Below are 20870 nucleotides of genomic sequence, written 5' to 3'. Positions count from 1 at the left end.
AATAATAATTACAGTCTCGCAATGGAAGCTACATGATAAAAAAATCAATCAGCTTAGGAATAACTGCGATTTGATAACTCTAATTATTGATTGTATGAAGTATTTGGTCCATAGTGTTTTTGAAAAGCATCAAGCGGTAGGATCAGAAGATTATAATTATTGTAATTATTAATAGAAAATAAACAGCATGGAATATTCATGAATATTATCACATAAGCTTACATCACTACAGAGAAATACGGTGAATAACTATTCTTATTGTCGTTTGTAGCTCCGAAATCAGCAGTTTTTTTCTAAGTGGGACCGGAAGATATGCTTCATTCAAAACAGTTAATAATAGTTGATAAGAAGTGTTAATTTTTTACCACTACTACAATCCACTGGAATTAATTTAAAATAGTTTACCACTATTTTTATAACGATATTGCTACCTACTAGTATAAATTCTCGAAGCCCTAATATTATCACGGAAGCTAACGTTACTACAAACAAATACGGTGAATGACTACTCTTATGGTCATTTGTAGCTTTGAAATCAGTAGTATTTTCTAAGCAGGACTGGAAGATATGCTTATTTAAAAACAATTAACAATAGCCGATAAAAAGTGTTAATTTTCTTCTAGTACTACAATCAACTACAATTAATTTTGGATAGGTTACTATCGTTTTCATAACAATATTGCTACCTACTAGTATAAATTCTCGAAGCCCTAATATTATCACGGAAGCTAACGTTACTACAAACAAATACGGTGAATGACTACTCTTATGGTCATTTGTAGTTTTAAAATCAGTAGTATTTTCTAAGCAGGACTGGAAGATATGCTTATTTAAAAGCAATTAATAGTAGCTGATAGAAAGTGTTAATTTTCTTCTAGTACTACAATCAACTACAATTAATTTTGGATAGGTTACTACCGTTTTCATAACAATATTGCTACCTACTAGAGTAAGTTCTCGAAGCCCTAATATTATCACGGAAGTTAACGTCACTACAAACAAATACGGTGAATGACTAAAGTTTCTTATTATCATTTGTAGCTACAAAATCAGCAGTTTTTTCTAATCGGGATCAGAAGATATGCTTCATTCAAAACGGTTAATAATAGTTTATAACAAACGTTAATTTTTTGTCTATTACTACAATCAACTACAATTAATTTTAGATAGGTTACCATCATTTTTCTACCAATATTGCTACCTGCTAGTATGAATTTTCGATTTCATAATATAGTCACGGAAGCTAACGTCACTACAAACAAATACGGTGAATGACTGAAGTTTCTTATTATCATTTGTAGCTACAAAATCAGCATTTTTTTCTAATTGGGATTAGAAGATATGCTTATTTATAAGCAATTAATAATAGCCGATAAAACGTCTTAATTTTTTTTACTACTGCAATCCAAGACAATTGATTTTAAATAGGTTACCACCATTTTTATAACAATATTGCTACCTACTAGTATAAATTCTCGAAGCCCTAATATCCTCACAGTAGCTAACGTCGCTAAAAATAAATGCGATGAATGACTATTGTGATTGTCGTTTGTAGCTTTGAAATCAGTAGTACTTTCTAAGCAGGACTGGATGATATGCTTATTTAAACACAATGAATAATAGCCGATAAAAAGTGTTAATTTTTTTCTAGTACTACAATCAACTACAATTAATTTTGGATAGGTTACGACCGTTTTCATAACAATATTGCTACCTACTAGTATAAGTTCTCGAAGTCCTAATATTATCACGGAAGCTAACGTCACTACAAACAAATACGGTGAATGACTACTCTTATGGTCGTTTGTAGTTTGAAATCAGTAGTATTTTTTAAGCAGAACTGGAAGATATGCTTAATTAAAAACAATTAATAATAGCTTTTATTCAACTGTATGGTGTATTTATATTGGGTAAAGACACATAACCTATGATACATGTGTACAGTGTGCTTAATTAATACAATTGATTAGTTCTATTTTGTGAATAAATGCTTATTTATATTATTATATTTAACGTCGGAAATATTTTTCTTGGCTCACAGTGACATCTTTGGTAAGATATTTATTATAAAAGTATGAATAAATATTTTAATTAATTATCTGTAATATGTTTTTATGCTTTAAAAAAAGTGGAAGATAAAAGTAAAATAATAATTAATTTTATTTTTTTTTAATCTTTTAAATTAAATATTTCATTATTGAATACTTTGTTAGTAATTTAATTGCCTACTCGTAAATAAAGCAATATTTAACAAATTATTTATGAAATCATGAAATGAAGTATTTTTTTTATTTTTTCAGATTTTAAATGGACTAATATAATAGTGTAACTAATATGCTGAAACCACCGGTATATACTCCTTAACATATTTATGAAACATTAAAAGAGTGGAATTTCATATCTGATGGTCATTATTTGACCTACGATGATCCAATTTGGGAACAAGCATCAAAAATATTACCCAAGATGAATAAACATTATATTTGGGTATATATTACCGAAAATCGTCAGCAAGTTTCAGGAAAGATACATGGGTTTGTAGGTACTAAACGAAAAAAAAAAAAAAAAAAAAAAAAAAAAAACAACGAAAAAAAGATAATTCTGTTTGGCCAATTAAAGTATCTCAAACCCTCTCTATCATCGATAAAATATTCCATTTGAATTTTGATTAATGGAATAAATTAGATCTCAAATTTAAAAAATACGATGACAGAGATTACAGAGTACTTGAGCCTGGTTGGACGGATAAAATTTATTATTCTCTTTTGAAGAGCTTCAAGCTGCCTTGTCCGTTTTCGTTTAACTCTGCAAAAATTTATGACAATGACGACACTTTTTTACGCATAAAAGGTTATTGCGCTGAGTGTTCAAATGAAATCAATTTAGTCAGCAATTCTCCTCCCGATACTGATGGTATCAACATCCAAGTTTCAACATATGATACAAGTTCCATTACTCATAAAAAAAGCGACAATTGCGTGGTCCTAATCGAGAAATAGTAGTAAATAAAACAAGAGCTACCTCAGTATACGCCTATCAACATGATGAAGCTCGCAGGAGAATGAAGTTTGGCGATCAAGTAACAGCTGATCTTTATGATGCAGGTGTATCGTATACTGCTAAATACCAAGACAAAGTAAAAAAACTAGATTTAAAAAATTTTTCCCATCCAATTCTTGCTATTTTGGAAATGAAAAATAATCCAGACCATTCTGAAAGCCTGCGAGAAATTGCTATCGATAAGGTCTACGTGATGTACAGGCGACCAATACAAATCTATATGTATAACAAATTCATAAAAGAGGATAAAATTGGGAGTATTTGTATCGATGCCACAGCGGGCTTAATAAAGAAAATCCCAGCAATCGATCAGTCTTAACGAGTAATTTTTTTATATCAAATTATAACTTCATACAACCACAAGCCATTGCCCCTTTGTCAATTTGTAACTGAAAAACATGATGCTAACACGTTATCATATTGGATTAGAGAATGGATGAGATTTGGGATTGCTTTACCTAAACAAATAGTATCTGATTTTTCACTCGCATTGCTTAATGCGTCGGCCTTATCATTCAATAATGTCTCACTTAAACAGTACGTTGATGAATGTTTTAATCAACTTATTACCAATGAAACCGTTATTAACAAACAGACTATTCTAAGGATTGATATAGCACACTTAATTAAATTTGTGATAGCATGGCCATGTTTGAAAAATAAACGACCGCACAAAGAATTTTATGTTCGATGTGTGGATAAATTAATGTGGGTGAAAACTTTCAAAGAATTTAAATTATTATTAACACACGTATTAATAGTAGCAAACGCTAAATATTATGATTCTTGTAAGAATAGCTATAATTATTTGAAGGATTTAATGAAGACAGATAAAGAATTTCCTAAATCTTCTGATACTTTCATTTTTGTTGACTTGTCATCTGTAGATGATCAAAAATTAGATGGAGAAGAAGTTGATAATAAAAATAAAAATGTCAAAAAAAAAGTACGAGACCAATAGAAACATATTCAAATAAAATGCAAAAAAAGTATCAAACAAAACAGATAGGCACTGTATTAAATGAATTTTTTAATTTGGATTTTTCTAAAAAATTATTAAAATTATGTAAATATTCCCTATTGTGGACAGCTGTTATTCCTACATTATTCTATACAGATAAAATAAAATCATTGAATACTATCAAAACGGCAAGTTCTTCATCAAATGAAGAGTATTTCAAAGACCTAAAGCATTATATATGTAATAATGAAACTAATAAAAGGATTGACGCATATTTAAAAATACATTTAAACTCAATCGACGGTGCAATGAATTTATTTGGGACAAACGTAAATACGACGAAAGGGGAAATAAAAAATAAAATTAATTGTGATGATAGTGCCACTAGTGATGAGTTTGACAGTTATGACAATGCTGCTGAGTTGTGTAGTACCGTTCTTGAGACAGAGTCTGAAAAAATGGATACGGAATTTACTGAGCGAAGTAGGACAGATAGTAATAATAATTCGAGAGATGCAGATATATCTTAAGGAGCTGATCATGGTAACTTTATAGATGACAATGTCTCTGAAATAGACGTTACTGGTGAGTCGAGTAATGATGATAAATCTAAGCATATGGCTAATAAATTGTGTACAGTTCTCACGTAACGAATCAAGATTATTTTATTTTTAATTAGTTGTAAGTTAAATATTTTAATTTAACGTTTAAATTTGAATCGTTACGCGGGCATTCCGCCATTTCGCCGATGGAGACGGCAGTCCGTGCACAGTGCTGGCGCATGCGCGCAGCGTATAAGAAAGCACGTGTGCAAAATAATTTTATTTTATAATTTAAAAATACAAACAATTGATTTTTGTTATTTATAAGTTTTTGTTTATGATTTCGAAACAGTTGGGATGCATAATCCAGCGTAACATTATGCCCCAACATTTATTTAACATATTATTTTTATTAAACTTGTCATCCGACTAAGGATGTCAGTTGATGTTTGGAAAAATATTGACCGCCGGGTAGGGGAAAATCAATACCCTGGCTATATTCCCGACGTCAATTCTATGATTTTTAAATAATTATTATATCATTTATTAGATAAAATAAAAACATGCATATGTTATGAATAAATAGTTGATACATAAAATTAATTATTCATGTATCATTCAGGTGTCGAGAAATTATCTTTATAATTTATATTTATAATTTAAAACTAGGCCCAGGGCTAGTAGAAATAATCATAATAGTAATTAAGGGCGATAGGCGCGCCACGTGGGCGACGACCAACAGGTGGAGGATAGAGTAATTAAATTAGAAAGATACGGACTAGAAGTACGCACGGACGTTGTCCAAGTAAAAATTTTGAAGTTTTATTGATAGATTGGTGGATTATTAATAATAAAGCTATTGTAGTCGCTATAATTCACCGGGTGAATTAATTAATACTTGTTTTAATAGTATTTATTTTGCTGAGTTATTGGAGATTTTTGAGTAAGTACTTTGAATTTCTTTCGCCGTATATATTTTCATGTGATAACTTCCCCCGGTAGTTGTTGGTCGCCGCGACGAGTCAAATTAATTTATTTGTATTTACTAACTGAATGATACATGGTATTTATTATAAATAATTACTGTTAATTATAGTTGGATAATTCCTTTTTTTATATTGTTAAATATATCCAGAGATTTCTATATATATACATATAAAACATATACAACGTAAGTAAACGTTACCGGTAGACATACTATAACCGGGCAGCGTTGGTATACGACGTGAGAGTGCGGCTCTCTCGCTGTCTCTATCTGAATTTGGTCTTTCGCTCTCTATCTCATTACAGCCTGATTGCTGAGTTCGGCTGAGTTAGGCGCTAGACCACACGGGATTTCGCGCAGCAGGTGACCGTAAATCGGTCATGTGCGCATAATTAGGTAGGGGTCATCGGAGGTTGGGACCTAAGACATCTCGATCAGAGACGACACTCAAGTTCAAGTGCTCGATTATACAACTACGTCTAAGTCAGTGTTCATTGTTCTTATAAGAAAAACTTTGAAAATTTAAATTATATTTTCGTAAATTATAAACTGGTTTAGAAAACCACTCTCATTGTCGTGAAGTTTTATCTGAGTGATCTGCCCAGAGTGTCCAGCCTGTAAGCAGCCCAGGAACCTAAACAAGATCCACGGTGAAGGTCCAAGATGCAGCGGCGTCCGATACCACCAGTACGTCGTACTCAATAAAATCCAGATAAGATTTATAATAAAATTATTACTATTTATATCTCTCTCTTCAACACGAATTTAGCGTGAATAATTATTAGATTTTATATTTTTCCCGTGTCCATTAAATAATTGCGCGTTAAATAAATTTACTTTATTGTTACTGAACACTTAATTTATTTCGAAAAGAAATTAAATTTATATAAAGCGGAATTTTGTACATATTTGGGGATTTGGTTAAATAAAATTGATTATATATAATAATTGAATTAAGTCTCTAAAAAATGTACTTTCATCACCAGTGTCTTATAGAATAAGTTTAATTTCAGACACGTGTCCGATCAAAATGAATCGACCCATCTCTGAGATCTATTTCCCGCGTTCTAGAACCAACAATATAACAATTATAATTTATATTTATATTTAATAATTTATTATTAATTAATTATTTAATCGGGAAATTATTTAACTGTGGTTCGTGGCTACTGGACACGAAGTAGCCGGGGCCCACCGTTATAATACATAAGTATATATATATCTATAGATATATATATCTATAGAGCGCATACAGTACTTGAGTAAATTCCTCAAGTACTGACATCATCACTTGGGTGAAAATTCCCCAAAGTAGTAAAATTATTTTTTTGTTTTCACTTGAAATATTTGTAAGAATATTAAGCATTATTATTTATGTTTACTATTATTTATATTTATTATCATTTAAAAATAATTAAGTAACTTTACTTTTTTTATTTTGATTTATTTATCCCAGAGTAAGGAAAAATTCCGTATCTTGCTCTCTCACAGGTGCTGAGAGATAAAATAAGAAATAAAAATATTGTTATTATTTATTAATTTTGGGATTATTCCAATTGGAATAATTAATTATTTTATTCAATATTAAGATTAATAGTATTAACTAAATTAAATTATATTAGTTTATATTAAATTGAATATAAATAATTTTTTCTAGTTACATTATTTCCCGAGTTGAGTACGGTGTTTTAATGTTGCGATAATTATCTAACAAAATTTATCCTTAGTGGTAAAAGTGTATAACTAGTTAAATTATATTTTGGCAATCACCAGGTATTATTGTTATTAATTTAAACAAAACTAAATCTTGTGTAAAATTAATATTTTTACTATTGTTTATAAAAGTAAATATTCGAAAACCAACAGCTGTCGGGGAGAATTTAATATTTATTTTCCTCTGGATTTTTCCCTACTGTTTCATTTTATTTTTCCTGCTCTTATTTATTACTTGTATGTAATTATTTATCATATATTTGCTATTTTTATTATTTATTGAATTTCTATTGTGTCGCTCGAGTGTTTATCCGCTTCGCCACAAGTCACTTGCTCGGATTTTCCCTCGTAAATTCCCCCAGTATAAATTTTCTCCGTTTTAAGTAAACGGTCTGGCGCCTGCGTGCACTAACCCAGCCTGAGGAGCTGATTCAGGCACAACATTTATTTATTTATAATTTAACAATTATCCAAATCTATTATTTTATTTTAATTTGATCTCGGTATTTATCATCATTTAGTATCATTTATTATTGTTCATTATTATTTGTTTATCACGCTTGGGCGACCGCATACGCTATATTGTACTGTCCCGCGTCTCCGTCGTGGAATTTTAGCTCGGTATACGTCATAAAGTTGATGATCCTTATTTTGAAATAGCTGATAAATTGAACAATGTTGATATTTCTGAGGAAAGCTCAATATTATCTTCTACTCGTTTAGACTCAGTTCATAATTTTGAGAAAAAACAAGAAGATCATATCGATACTTCATCAAAAACTAGTACAATATTAAATGAAAGAATAATTAAATTACGTCAAGTTTTGAATCATAATTATTACAATGCTACAATTGATTCTGTGGATAATTCTGAAAATAATAATAATGGATTAATAGAAAATAAACCCAACATGATACTTCAACCAAATAGTAGTATAAATATTTTAAATCATTCTATCAATATAATGAATAACTATAGTTATTTAAATTATGAAGTTGGGTGGGGAGGACCATTGGATAAAGAAAAGGAAAATGGATATTATGGATAAGCACAACCAGATATCGAAAATTTATTAAAAAAAAATAAAACACCCAAAAAACTTCCATTCATTGTTAATGTTAATAGCCTGGGACCAACCAAAACAAGTCAAGGACTTATAACACTCCGAAACACTTGTCCTTTCGATTCAATAATTAACTGTATACGTAGTCCTTATGTAGACTGGTATCATTATCTTGAATATGTTGATAAATCTGACTGTAAAACGTTTGAAGTCGTAAAGCTTATGTGTTCTGAAAGTGTTAAAAAAAAAGTTTATAAAGCAAGAGCTGAGTGTATACTCCATTTTAAAAAAATAGATAAAGGAATTGTAGATTGCAATCTCAATATTGGTAACGTTATTGAGGCTTTACTTGTTGAAGAACCGTCCATAATTAATATCATGGTGTGTAGTAAATGTAAAAACAAAAGACAGCTTTCGTCTCCTGTTATATCTCCAAACCTGAAACCTCTATATGAAAATGGTATCATGAGATTGGAAGATTCAATTTTACAATATTTAAAATCTTACAAATGTTGCTGTACATCGTGTCAATATAAGAATCCCATGAAAACGGAATTAGGACCATTTTGTAACAGGGTAATTTTCAACCTTGCTAAATTTGGTCCCTTTATTAATTGATCTTAATAAGGGCGCCACTGGAAGATAAGACTCGGCCTTCCAGAACCGGGGATCTTAATTTTAGAAAATTCAGGGTCGTTGAATTTTACAAGAGTGAGGAAGGATGAGGAATTAAATTTATTACACAATATTTTAATTAATATAAATAACAATTTTATTTATCACAAAAAACTTTTACCCACCGAGTTTTACTTCACTTATAATTATTTTATTAACTAACGGAGTCCACCAGACTTTATTACATTGATTAATTAGTCCCCTGGACTTTATGAATTAAAATATTTAATTGGCCACTGGCCTGATCCCCTGGATCTATTTAACACTGAGTCCCCTGGACTTACACAATTTTGGCAACCTGCCTGATCCCCTGGATCTTAATAAAATTAGTCCCCTGGACTTTATTAATAATGGCCACCGGCCTGATCCCCTGGATCTATATTAAAACAAAATCGGCAACTTGCCAGATCCCCTGGATCTAATTATTTCAAAATAATTAATTAAAAATTCCCCTGAAATCATTTTATATCGCACACACACACGTTTTATCTAAGCAATTTACTGTCCACTAGACTTAACTCACACACACACAATTTAAATTTGCCAAATTACAAATTCCGATTTTAAGAGTTAAATTTAGTAATTACTAATTTTTTCATCATATAATCATTTACTTTAATTCATAAAAATTTCCCAGTATTTATTATTTTTTTATCAAGTAATAGATTTTACTGACTCGAGCGACCGACGCTATCTCTCTCTACTTCGCGCGTCTCAGCCTATCTCTCTCTATTTCGTGTCTATCTTTCTCCGCATTCAATTTTAATTTCTTTTAACAATTTGCGGACATCAACTTATTACTCTCAATTTTAATTAATTAAAATCTCAATCATTTATCACGATTTTCACTGAACTTGATTTTCAGTCTTGTAAATTTTATCTTATTAAATTACCGATTAATTTATTATATAACAATGACTTAATAAATATTATAATTTCTGGCGTCCTGCCGAGAAATTTCACTCCTTAATTTACAATTAATGATTAATAAATTCTGGCCTCGTTGCCGAGAATTATTTGACCAAACACGTGGATAATTATTATTTTATTTCTTTACAATAAATTCTGGCTTTCCCCGTCGAGAATTCGCTCTATTGAAGACGCATAGTTGTTAACACTTCTGATGACTTTATTCTCGATGTAAATTAATTTAATAATTCTGGCTTACCTGCCGAGAATTAATTTACGCACAGCACTTCGATATTAACACTAAACTTTGCACTTATTCACCGGATGATACTATTGGCGTCTATCTAGCTTCCCTTGGCCTTTCCTTGGTTTCCGGTCTTCTGGATAAGGCTCACGGCAGATGGACGTCCTTTAGGCTTGTCGGCTCGACCGACTCTCCCCGATTTTGCTGCTGTCCTGTGGTTATATATTTTCAGCTTGGCTTTTTTCGGCAACTTCCGGAAAATGGCCTCCCCACTTAATTAATTTTGAGACAGAAGTCCGAGCTTCTTCAATTAGCGCACCTGGCGACAAGTCGAAAAACTCTAACGGGTACTTATTTGGGATTTCGGCTCGGGTAACTGACCAGCCGTGGGAAACCACGATTTTCCTTGATGATAAATTAAATTTTACCCCGTTACAATGTGGGATCTATTGGCAGAAAGACAAGGCATTGTTCAAAATAAATATAAGGAATTTGCTCTAACTGACATTCCGTTAAATATTAATATTTTAGAAAGTGAATTTACAGTAGTTGGCGCAATAGAAAATGTGCCAATGACACCGACGGCTCATTACCGAGCTTATGTAAAGAGAGCTGGAGGAAAATGGGAGTTACATGACGGCGTTACTTAACAGTCAAAAATTAAACACAGTGTTAAAACTGAGTTGAAAAAGCCGAAGACAATACATGTTTTATATTACATAAAAAAAGCTTAATAGTTAATATGCTGGAAAAAGAAGACTGAAAAAGTTACACTTAAATGATACTAATGGTAATTATAATACTAATTAAAAATTAAAAATATTGTTTGCAGTAATAGTTATAGTAAAGCGCATTAGTGATAGTAATAGCTGAAGCCGTACTTATAAGAAAAATATGATATCATTATATCTTACGAGATTTAAATTAAAAGTAAGTTGATAATTGAAACTTACAGTATTTCAACACATATATAAACAAAATAATTGTTGCAACAAAGTATATATTTAACATTATTTTTGATCAAATAATTAATATAATTCTTAAGTGTGGCACATTACCTTTCCCTATTTCCTTCGTATCTAGAGTACAATAATAAAAAATAAAAATTTTTGGTTTGAATGCTCTATTTCTTGCTTATTTCAACAACATTTTATGTTAAAAGTTAAGTTATAACAATTGTTAATATGAAGTATGAATTTTTCTTTTTTTTTCATTTCACTACAATAAACTACAATTAATTTTCCAAAATTCACGATGACTAATATGGACAACATGGATACTCACTCTTATTAGTTGTCAATAAAATGTTTTTGTGGTAACTATCGTCCCTACAAACGAGTAATGACTAAAATTATTCTTAACATTATTTGTAGCTCTAATACTAACAATTTCTATCTTGCAATGCCGTTAGATATATCAAGTCTAGGACAATCGATGGGAACTAAGGGGAATCATAAATTTTTTCATGCCTTTACCGTCTAAATTCAGGATTATCATAAAAGATTAATATTTTGTTGCTTTTTTAGTATAAATTATTATCAGAATATAAGTCGCTATTATTTTTCCTAAGAAAGTATTACTGATTTCAAAGCTACACACGACAATCATAACAGTCATTCATCGTGTTTATTTTTAGCGACATTAGCTACTGTGAGGATATAAGGGCTTCGAGAATTTATACTAGTAGGTAGCAATATTGTTATAAAAATGGTGGTAACCTATTTAAAATTAATTATATTGGATTGCAGTAGTAAAAAAAATTAAGACTTTTTATCGGCTATTATTAATTGTTTATAAATAAGCATATCTTCTAATCCCAATTCGAAAAAACTGCTGATTTTGTAGCTACAAATGATAATAAGAAACTTTAGTCATTCACCGTATTTGTTTGTAGTGACGTTAACTTTCGTGATAATATAAAGGCTTCGAGAACTTACACTAGTAGGTAGCAATATTGTTATGAAAACGATAGTAACCTATCCAAAATTAATTGTAGTTGATTGTAGTACTAGAAGAAAATTAACACTTTTTATCGGCTATTGTTAATTGTTTTTAAATAAGCATATCTTCCAGTCCTGCTTAGAAAATACTACTGATTTCAAAGCTACAAATGACCATAAGAGTAGTCATTCACCGTATTTGTTTGTAGTAACGTTAGCTTCCGTGATAATATTAGGGCTTCGAGAATTTATACTAGTAGGTAGCAATATCGTTATAAAAATAGTGGTAAACTATTTTAAATTAATTCCAGTGGATTGTAGTAGTGGTAAAAAATTAACACTTCTTATCAACTATTATTAACTGTTTTGAATGAAGCATATCTTCCGGTCCCACTTAGAAAAAAACTGCTGATTTCGGAGCTACAAACGACAATAAGAATAGTTATTTACCGTATTTCTTTGTAGTGATGTAAGCTTATGTGATAATATTCATGAATAATCCATGCTGTTTATTTTCTATTCATAATTACAATAATTATAATCTTCTGATCCTACCGCTTGATGCTTTTCAAAAACACTATAGACCAAATACTTCATATAATCAGTAATTGGAGTTATCAAATTGCAGTTATGTCTAAGCTGATTGTCTGATTTTTTTATCATGTAGCTTCCATTGTGAGACTGTAATTATTATTATTTTATTTTTTAATTTTTTATTGTCAGCAAATTTTGTCACAGCTTCTACAGTCTACAAACAAATTTTGGTGATTTCCACAACGTCTCATGTCGATTTTCAGGTTACTTCTTGTAGTATTTTCCACTATTGAATATGATATCCTAAATTTTAAAGTTATGAACACATTGATTACGCTACAATCATTATCATCGTTAGTAGTTTCGGAACCATTATTTTTTTTTTTTACAAACTATGTTAGACTGGCTTTTCCGTTGGATTCGAAGTTTAATACCTTTTTTTCGGATATTGCATACTACTACAAAAGTCTACTAATGATTCTAGAATGATTACAACTCTTTTCATGACTCAAAAATGAATATTTAATTATTTGTTCATAGTGCTTTTATTTTCTAGGGTTAAAATTGATACTACAAAAAAAAATCTAGGCGTCGGTTGACCCTGCGGGTCAGCCCCAAAACTTCCCGCTGTTTTCGACCTCAAAGAGCTCGAAAACATTAGTGTAGATATATTTTCGAGCTCTTCGAGCTCGAAAATGCTATCACATGCAATTGTTTTTTTACGATATTTTCAAGCTCTAACAAGTTACCTGTTATGCTGAAGTTTGAAAATTTAAGAATCGAAAATCATCAATGAAGCGGTTTTTAAAATTTAGTTCCTGATTATGTTCAGTAAAATAAGTGTATTGAGGCAGAAATCAATGTCAGGGATCAAAATCAAGATTTAAATGAGTTTTGACTCATGTAAGAAACAATAAAGTATGAAATATCCGATAAAAATATTAAAAACTACGTTTTATCGATTTTTTTGTTGATAATATGATTTAAACTAAAAACCAAGTTCGATGACATTATATGATCAAAAGAAACCATAAAAAAGGTGAGTTGGTATGATATCAGGCACATTTTAGTACGTTATATTATCATTTATCCGGAAAAAATAACATAAAATGTTATTTTTTTAACTTTTCAACGATGATATCTTTTGAACTAATCAATCGATTTTGATAGTTGACGTGGAAATCGGCGCGTTTTATTGAATTCTAGAGCTGATTGAAATTTGAAATCAATCGCGTCAGTCATTTCGAAAATATTTAGAAAAAACCGTATTTCACCATTTTTTTCTCCCGCGATAACTCTCGAACGAATTATCTGATTTTGATGTTTGAGGTGGCAATCGACGCGTTTTATTGAGTTCTAGAGCTGATTAGACTTTGAAGTCGATCGTATAAGTCGTTATTGAGAAATCAATAAAAAACTAAAAAAAAAATTTTTTTTTTTTCGTAATTCGCAAATATTTTCGAGTCTATTTGATCAAATAATCCGAAATTTTCAGGAAAGTTGATGGCCAACAAGCTCTTTCGATTGCCACCTCAACCATCCAAATCGATTCATCAGTTCAAAAGTTACAAAGAGTTTACACACACACACACACACACACACACACACACACACACACACACACACACACACACACACACACACACACACACACACACACACACACACACACACACTCGGACATCATTCTGAAAATAGTGAGAATAGCTTCCTAGGACCTCTAAATGTCGACATCTGATGAAAACTCGATTTTCGAAAATCGGGGTGAAAACAATAACTTCCCGAAATTTTTGAAAACCGTCGATTTTCTTAGCGGAAAGTTAAAAAAAGTCCAATACAATTATTTTTACTGTTTGTAGATAAGTATTGCCTAAAATCTATTCAATTACGTTAAAGTCGGGTTCCAGGTTCAGACAGCCTCAACAAACGTCACACTAAAAAATACAACTTGCTTTCGACTTGGTTTAGCAAGTCAAAAGTAAGGCGAAAACATAAATTTTTTTGACTTGGTTTAGCAAGTCAAAAGTAAGGTGAATAATTATCGTGCTCGAAGTTAAGACGAATAAGTTCAAACTAAGGTCAAAAAATAAAAATAAGTTGAAATAAGTTGAAACTAAGATGAAAAAAGTTAAAAAAGTTGAAAAAAATTTAATTTAAGTCGAAAGAGTCGAGATCTTATCGAAAAATCGTTGGCAAATCGATAACTTCAAAAGAAAATAAGGCTAAGTGAGCCTGAATCAAGTTGTATTTTTGACCCGGGATAATTTAGTTTTTTCAAATTAGACTTTTTAATCAGGGATGTATGGTCCTATGTAAGTGATTTTATCATATGATTAACTACTATGCTTACACTATAAAAAATTTAAAAATATAAAAAAATATAGGTATGGTAATATAAAAAAAACTATATTAGTTATATATTTTATATCTATAAAAATTTTAATGTAATTGCAAAAATATAAAAAAATTATAGGAAAAATAAATTTTTAAGTTAATCAACAACATAGAAAGAGAAATATAAAAAGCTTATATAAAAAATATATTTTTTTAATATTTTTATACATGTATTTTTTATATTTTAACATATATATTTTTTTTATAATTTTTTTTCATGAAGGATATTGACTACGGAAAAATTACGAGCTCCCTTTACATATATTTATAAGAAATAACTGTTTAAAATTATAATCTGTTAATAATGAAAAATTTTGCTCGTATGAAGTTACAAAAATCGATTTTTCATTTTTGCTGATTAATATATTTTCACTTAGCCACGAACTGTCATATAACTTACATCAATGACACCACGAATGAAATTTTTATATTGTACCAAAATATAAACTATTCCCATAAAAGTTATGTAACTCTAACTATTATATAATTAAATGTTTTCACTATGTCTTATATAAAATTATAACTTAGTGAGTTACTAAAACATTTTATAAATTGAAAACATAATTTTTCTCAAAATTTTGAAATACGTCTTTAAGTTCCACAATTCGAAAATTTGATATGCCCTATTTTGAGTTGCATGAAATTTTTTTTAAGTTCCATAATTTCATTTAATAAAAAATACTATAGCCGAAAACAAGCCGATTCAACTGTCGGGCAAATTTCGGCCTTTTTTCGGCCAAATATTTTCACCGGGGTAACGTTTATTGTTTTTTGGTATTTTATTTGACAATTATAATTTATATCGAACAGTAAGTATATTTTATATCTCATTTTAAATTTATTCCGCTGCACGATGCAGAAAGTGTAGTGGAGTTATTTTTTAATAATAATATTTTCAAAACTCTTCTTCGGAGTGAACTTCACTTCGGAGGAGTTAAATTGATAAAAAATCATCTACTCCGGGAAAATTCCCCTTCAGAATGAATTTCACTCCGAGGGGAGTAAATAATTAAAAATTCATTCACTCCGCGTTTACTCCGGATTTAATCCGCATTCGCTCCGCGAATTTTTTACAGTGTATCAAACAATGTAAACTATATTGTAGATATATTTATACATTGTGTTTTTTAAGTATGAGTAAATTTAAAAGAAGTCAAGAATTTTGTAGATTAAACATTAATTATGATTAAGTACATTATGAGAAAAATTTAATTTATTAGAGTTTGCTTAATATTGAATTGTAATAAAGTCATCATAGCTTTGATAACAGTTTTCTTAATACATAATACGATATAAATAAATAATCTATTTTCGTTTATATTACGCATAAGAATTACTTATAGATACTCGTTTTTATAGCAACAGTCCATGTGCCATTGTTAGTAAATTCCATGTACGGTAAAAATTTTCTACTAATTTTCATTTTATGCGAACATTATATTTTACTTTTAGACATATATTCAACTCACATCGTAAGTAACATCCTTCAATTAATAAGTATATTTACTCCTTATATAAAAATTTCAATTTTGAAAATATATTTGGTACTATTGAAGCTATTAATGCAACCAAACGATCTCATAAATAAATGACGATTCTTTAATTTGCCAAATGAACACTAATCATAATATGAAATTAAAATTTCTCACATTACGTAGTCAAGAGACCATTGAATAAAATAGTAAATATTTAGAATAGCGTTTGGTTGTGTCTTTGTACGTCAACTATATTGTTTTACAAATATTAATTTCGTATAAATTAAAAAACAAACAATTTAATATTAAAGACTGATGTTTGGTTGATAATTTTTAACATTATTAAACTTTAAAGATATTTGTTTGTATTGTAATGACACATATTGTGTTTTTTGTGTGCTTAAGTTCTGAAATATCATTATGCACAATGTGATATAGTAAGTGTTTTCTAAGGAAAAAATTTTTTTCGATATCTCGCTTAGTTTTCGAGAAAAAAGCGATTTTTTCGATAAAGTAAAAAATTTCATAGATTTTAATATCTTCAATTTTTTTTTGTTTTTTTTTTTTTCTGGAAAGTACATTTGAAGACGAAAATTTTGAAATACAAAACAAGAATTCGAGGTCATATGGCGGCGCCACGGAAACCATAGATTTTCCGAAAATTCTTTAAATCAAGAAAATATCTGTTATATCAAAGGCATATTTATTTAATTCAAATAAACATCTTCAAGCAGGAATGATAATTTTCTTGATTTAAGAGAATTTATAATCGCCAACATTACAAGAAAGTAATTACTTAAATCAAGTTATTTTTGCTTGTAACCGCGGATTATTTTTTTCAGTGTAGATATATTTACTATACAATATTCATCTTAATTACGGTTTTTTGGCAAATTTTCTAAATTAACTATTATTGAAGAAAAAAGTAATATAAATAGTAAAAAGAAATAAATATCGCAAATGCATTTATGGTGCTCCTTCTCACGATACAAGATATTTATTGGATATAATGAGATTATGATCTTATACAAAAACATAGCGAAGTAAGACACGCATCGTTTTTTTGACTTTAACTTAACTTAATATAAGTAGATTATCGGCTTACACGAACCTGTAATCACCGCAAAATATGAGTAAAGAATATTTTAAACATATGAAATATTAGGTTTTCCAACAAATAAAGACATTGAAGTAAAAATGTTAAATCCCACACATTTAATGCTGTAATATTTTATTTTAATATAAAATATCTTCATATAATTTTTCACTTTTTTTATAGCTTTCATGTATATTTTATAAAAATGTATTCAGACAGTTCACTAATTGGAAAGGCAATAAATGACTTAACAATTATAACAGGAGTACGGCTACCTTAGTCGTCCTCTTTTTGAGGGCGCCACTAGAAGTATTAAAAGGTCTTCCAGAACCGGATCTTAATATTCAGGGTCGTTGTAAATTTATTTGTAAGAGAAAGAAGAGGAAGGATAATTTATAATTAGTTAACACTTTATTTAAAATAACAATTTCAACCTTTTATTTATTTTATAAACCTTTCAACTTATACTTTTTAATTAATAAACCTTATCATCTTAATAAACCTCATACCTTATAAACTTTGTACATTTTTGTCAACTACCTTTGACTATCACACACACACACACACTCACGCGACTGAGTCCCCTGGACTATTATTACACACACGCGACTTCCTTAACTATTTCCCGCGCGGTCCCCTGGACCCTCTACACGATCACAAAACCTTAAATAATTAATTCACTCGGTTCCCTGAACCCTCTACGTGATTATAAAACCTTGACATTTTTTAACACTAATTTTCCATTATTGCTCTTTTACACTCACACATTCTTATAACCATTTTCCTTTATTTTACATTAACCAATATTAAAATACTTTAATCTAATATACCATTTTAAAATCACTAATCAATTAATATGCGTAATTATTTACAACCGCTGAAGTTTGTCTTTAACCCAACCGATTGATAAATTTATTAAAGCCGATTTTGCATACTAACGTTTCATCGCCACTATCACAATACTCAAACTTGACTATCAATTTCCACGTTAACTTCCAGGTACATTTACTATGAATAAATTAATTGATTTTATTTATTTTAATTATCTTTGATCAATTTAATTTATGATCAAAATTACTCTTATATGAATGATTAGTTTATTGACTAGATTAAGAATAATTTTCCGGCACGTGATCTCTTGAATGACCTGGAAAATTCTACGACGCAGCAAATCCGGCCATGTTGCCTAGATTTTTCTAAAAGCTTCAAGAACACTAAATTGTTTAGTGTCTGGCTGACGAACTTATTTCTACGTTGATTAATTAATAATTAATAATTAATTTACCTAGTATGGCCTAGACGCGACGATCAATTTACGGACACCACGTACGATTTTGTATGATTATTTATTTATTAATTCTGGCCCAGGCCTAGAATGACTTTAATAAATATCTGACGATTTTATTTACAGCTACGACTTGTATCTTGTCCTCGTCTTGGTTCTGTCTCGTTGGTGTAATTCTGGGTTGTCGATACTGGTCCGGATCGTCTTGTGTTCTATTCCTTTGTTCTGTCTCGGTACTCTCGCAGTTCATAGTCTTGATTTTATTACTCCAACACCTGCTTATTCAGATTAATTAATACTGAGATATTAAAGAATACCGGCCCCGTGCCCGTTATTCTGATCAATAAGTTCTGGAGTTATCGCTTGGTTCCACAATGAGAAGCCAATTCTGACTTAGATAGTTACCTGATCTAATCGACAGCGTCTGTATGTCGGCATCTCCTTAGGTAGATATCTAGTCCTGCTGGGTCTGTCTCCGTGTCCGTGCATCTGGATGATAACCCAGTCCTGCCGTCTCTGCCTCGTTTTTGCTGCTGTCTTCCATTTTTAATAATTTCACTCGATTGTCTTCGGTCATTATCGGAAGACTACCCCTTTACTTAATTGTGATTGGGTCTAGCTTGCAAGTATTTTCAATTAGCGCCCGGCGAAGAGTCGAAAAACTCATTCAAATGCTCGGTTGGAGTTACGAGTTGGGTAAATGACCATCAGTGAATTATCACGATCTTACTGGATAAAATAACTCATTTTACCATGTTACACAATAATGAATATTCAAATCTGCAGATAAAATACCCGGAAAAAAATGATTTTGCTGAATCCTATGTAATTATACATAATCAGTTATATATGATCAGATCCAAAAATTAGCCAGATCTGATTATAGATAATCATATATGATTATATATAATCACGCATGAACGAATATAGTCATTTTTAGAATCTTATTCAGAATATCTGTAAATTATTAATTAAGTAATTTAATTCGAATTTACTGTTTTCATCAATACAAATGTCAGTTAAACTTGAATAAAAAAAAATGAAAATTATAATCGGTTAACTTCTATTTTACTACGGGGTCACCCGTCCAATTAATGTCTCACGTCAATGCTGCTTAACTCTGGTTATCGCTGGATTGAAGTCTGATCCTCTAGTCTGATGTACACTTACAATTGAGAAAAATTTATGGCATTACTTAACTTAAATAATCAAATTGATACATTCTACGTAAATAATTCACCTAATGATGAATATGGTTTTGTACATAAATTACAATAGAATTCATTATATACATACAATCAAATCGATTTATCTATAATCATAAATATTCATATTTAAATCAATATCGATTTATACTTTTACATTGTTGCCGAAACCTTTGAACATTTTTTAAGTATTGGGAATTTAAGTTTATTTGATAGTTGACAAAATAAAAATTTAATAACATTTATATTAAAAAATTGTCATATTATGTAATATATATATATAACTACATATAACTTTATATCAGTCATGTCTGATCAGATCCAATTATATATAAACTTATGCACGAGCATACATGAATTTATAGTAGCCATGTCTGATCAGATCTAATTGTATATGGATTTGTATCAGTCATGTCTAAACAAATCTAATTATGTATAGACTTATATATACTTAGATCTGATCATATATAGACTTATATATGGTAGTAAATGGAGTTGACAGCCAAGTATTATCATGTCTAATTATATATAGAGTCATATATAATTAGATCTGATCATATATAGACTTATATATGGTTATATATGGAGTTATACCAGCCACGTATGAACATATCTAATTATATATAGACTCATATATAATCAGATCTGATCAGATCTAATTATATATAGACTTATATATGGTAGTAAATGGAGTTGACAGCCAAGTATTATCATGTCTAATTATATATAGAGTCATATATAATTAGATCTAATCATATATAGACTTATATATGGTTATATATGGAGTT

General features: G+C 29.8%; 1 protein-coding gene across 4 annotated transcripts in view; it reads left to right on the top strand.

The window, feature by feature from the left end:
- LOC103575791 (uncharacterized) overlaps window positions 1-20870 on the top strand; it is a 92830-nt gene that overhangs the window by 42823 nt on the left and 29137 nt on the right. Inside the window, exon 1 of one of the 4 annotated variants that reach the window (XM_053739895.1) lies at window positions 2652-4606. The exons of 2 other annotated variants lie outside the window; for them this stretch is intronic. The gene's annotated coding sequence lies outside the window, so the exon portion shown is untranslated. Of the gene's footprint in view, window positions 1-2651; window positions 4607-6136; window positions 6236-20870 lie in introns of those variants that run through there. One more of the 4 variants, XM_053739900.1, reaches the window with a different exon arrangement.

This window comes from Microplitis demolitor, chromosome 1, assembly GCF_026212275.2.
Source record: "Microplitis demolitor isolate Queensland-Clemson2020A chromosome 1, iyMicDemo2.1a, whole genome shotgun sequence".
NCBI lineage: Eukaryota > Metazoa > Arthropoda > Insecta > Hymenoptera > Braconidae > Microplitis > Microplitis demolitor.
The sequence above is the reverse complement of the archived record's forward strand: the minus strand, read 5'-3'. Positions and strand labels throughout refer to the sequence as shown.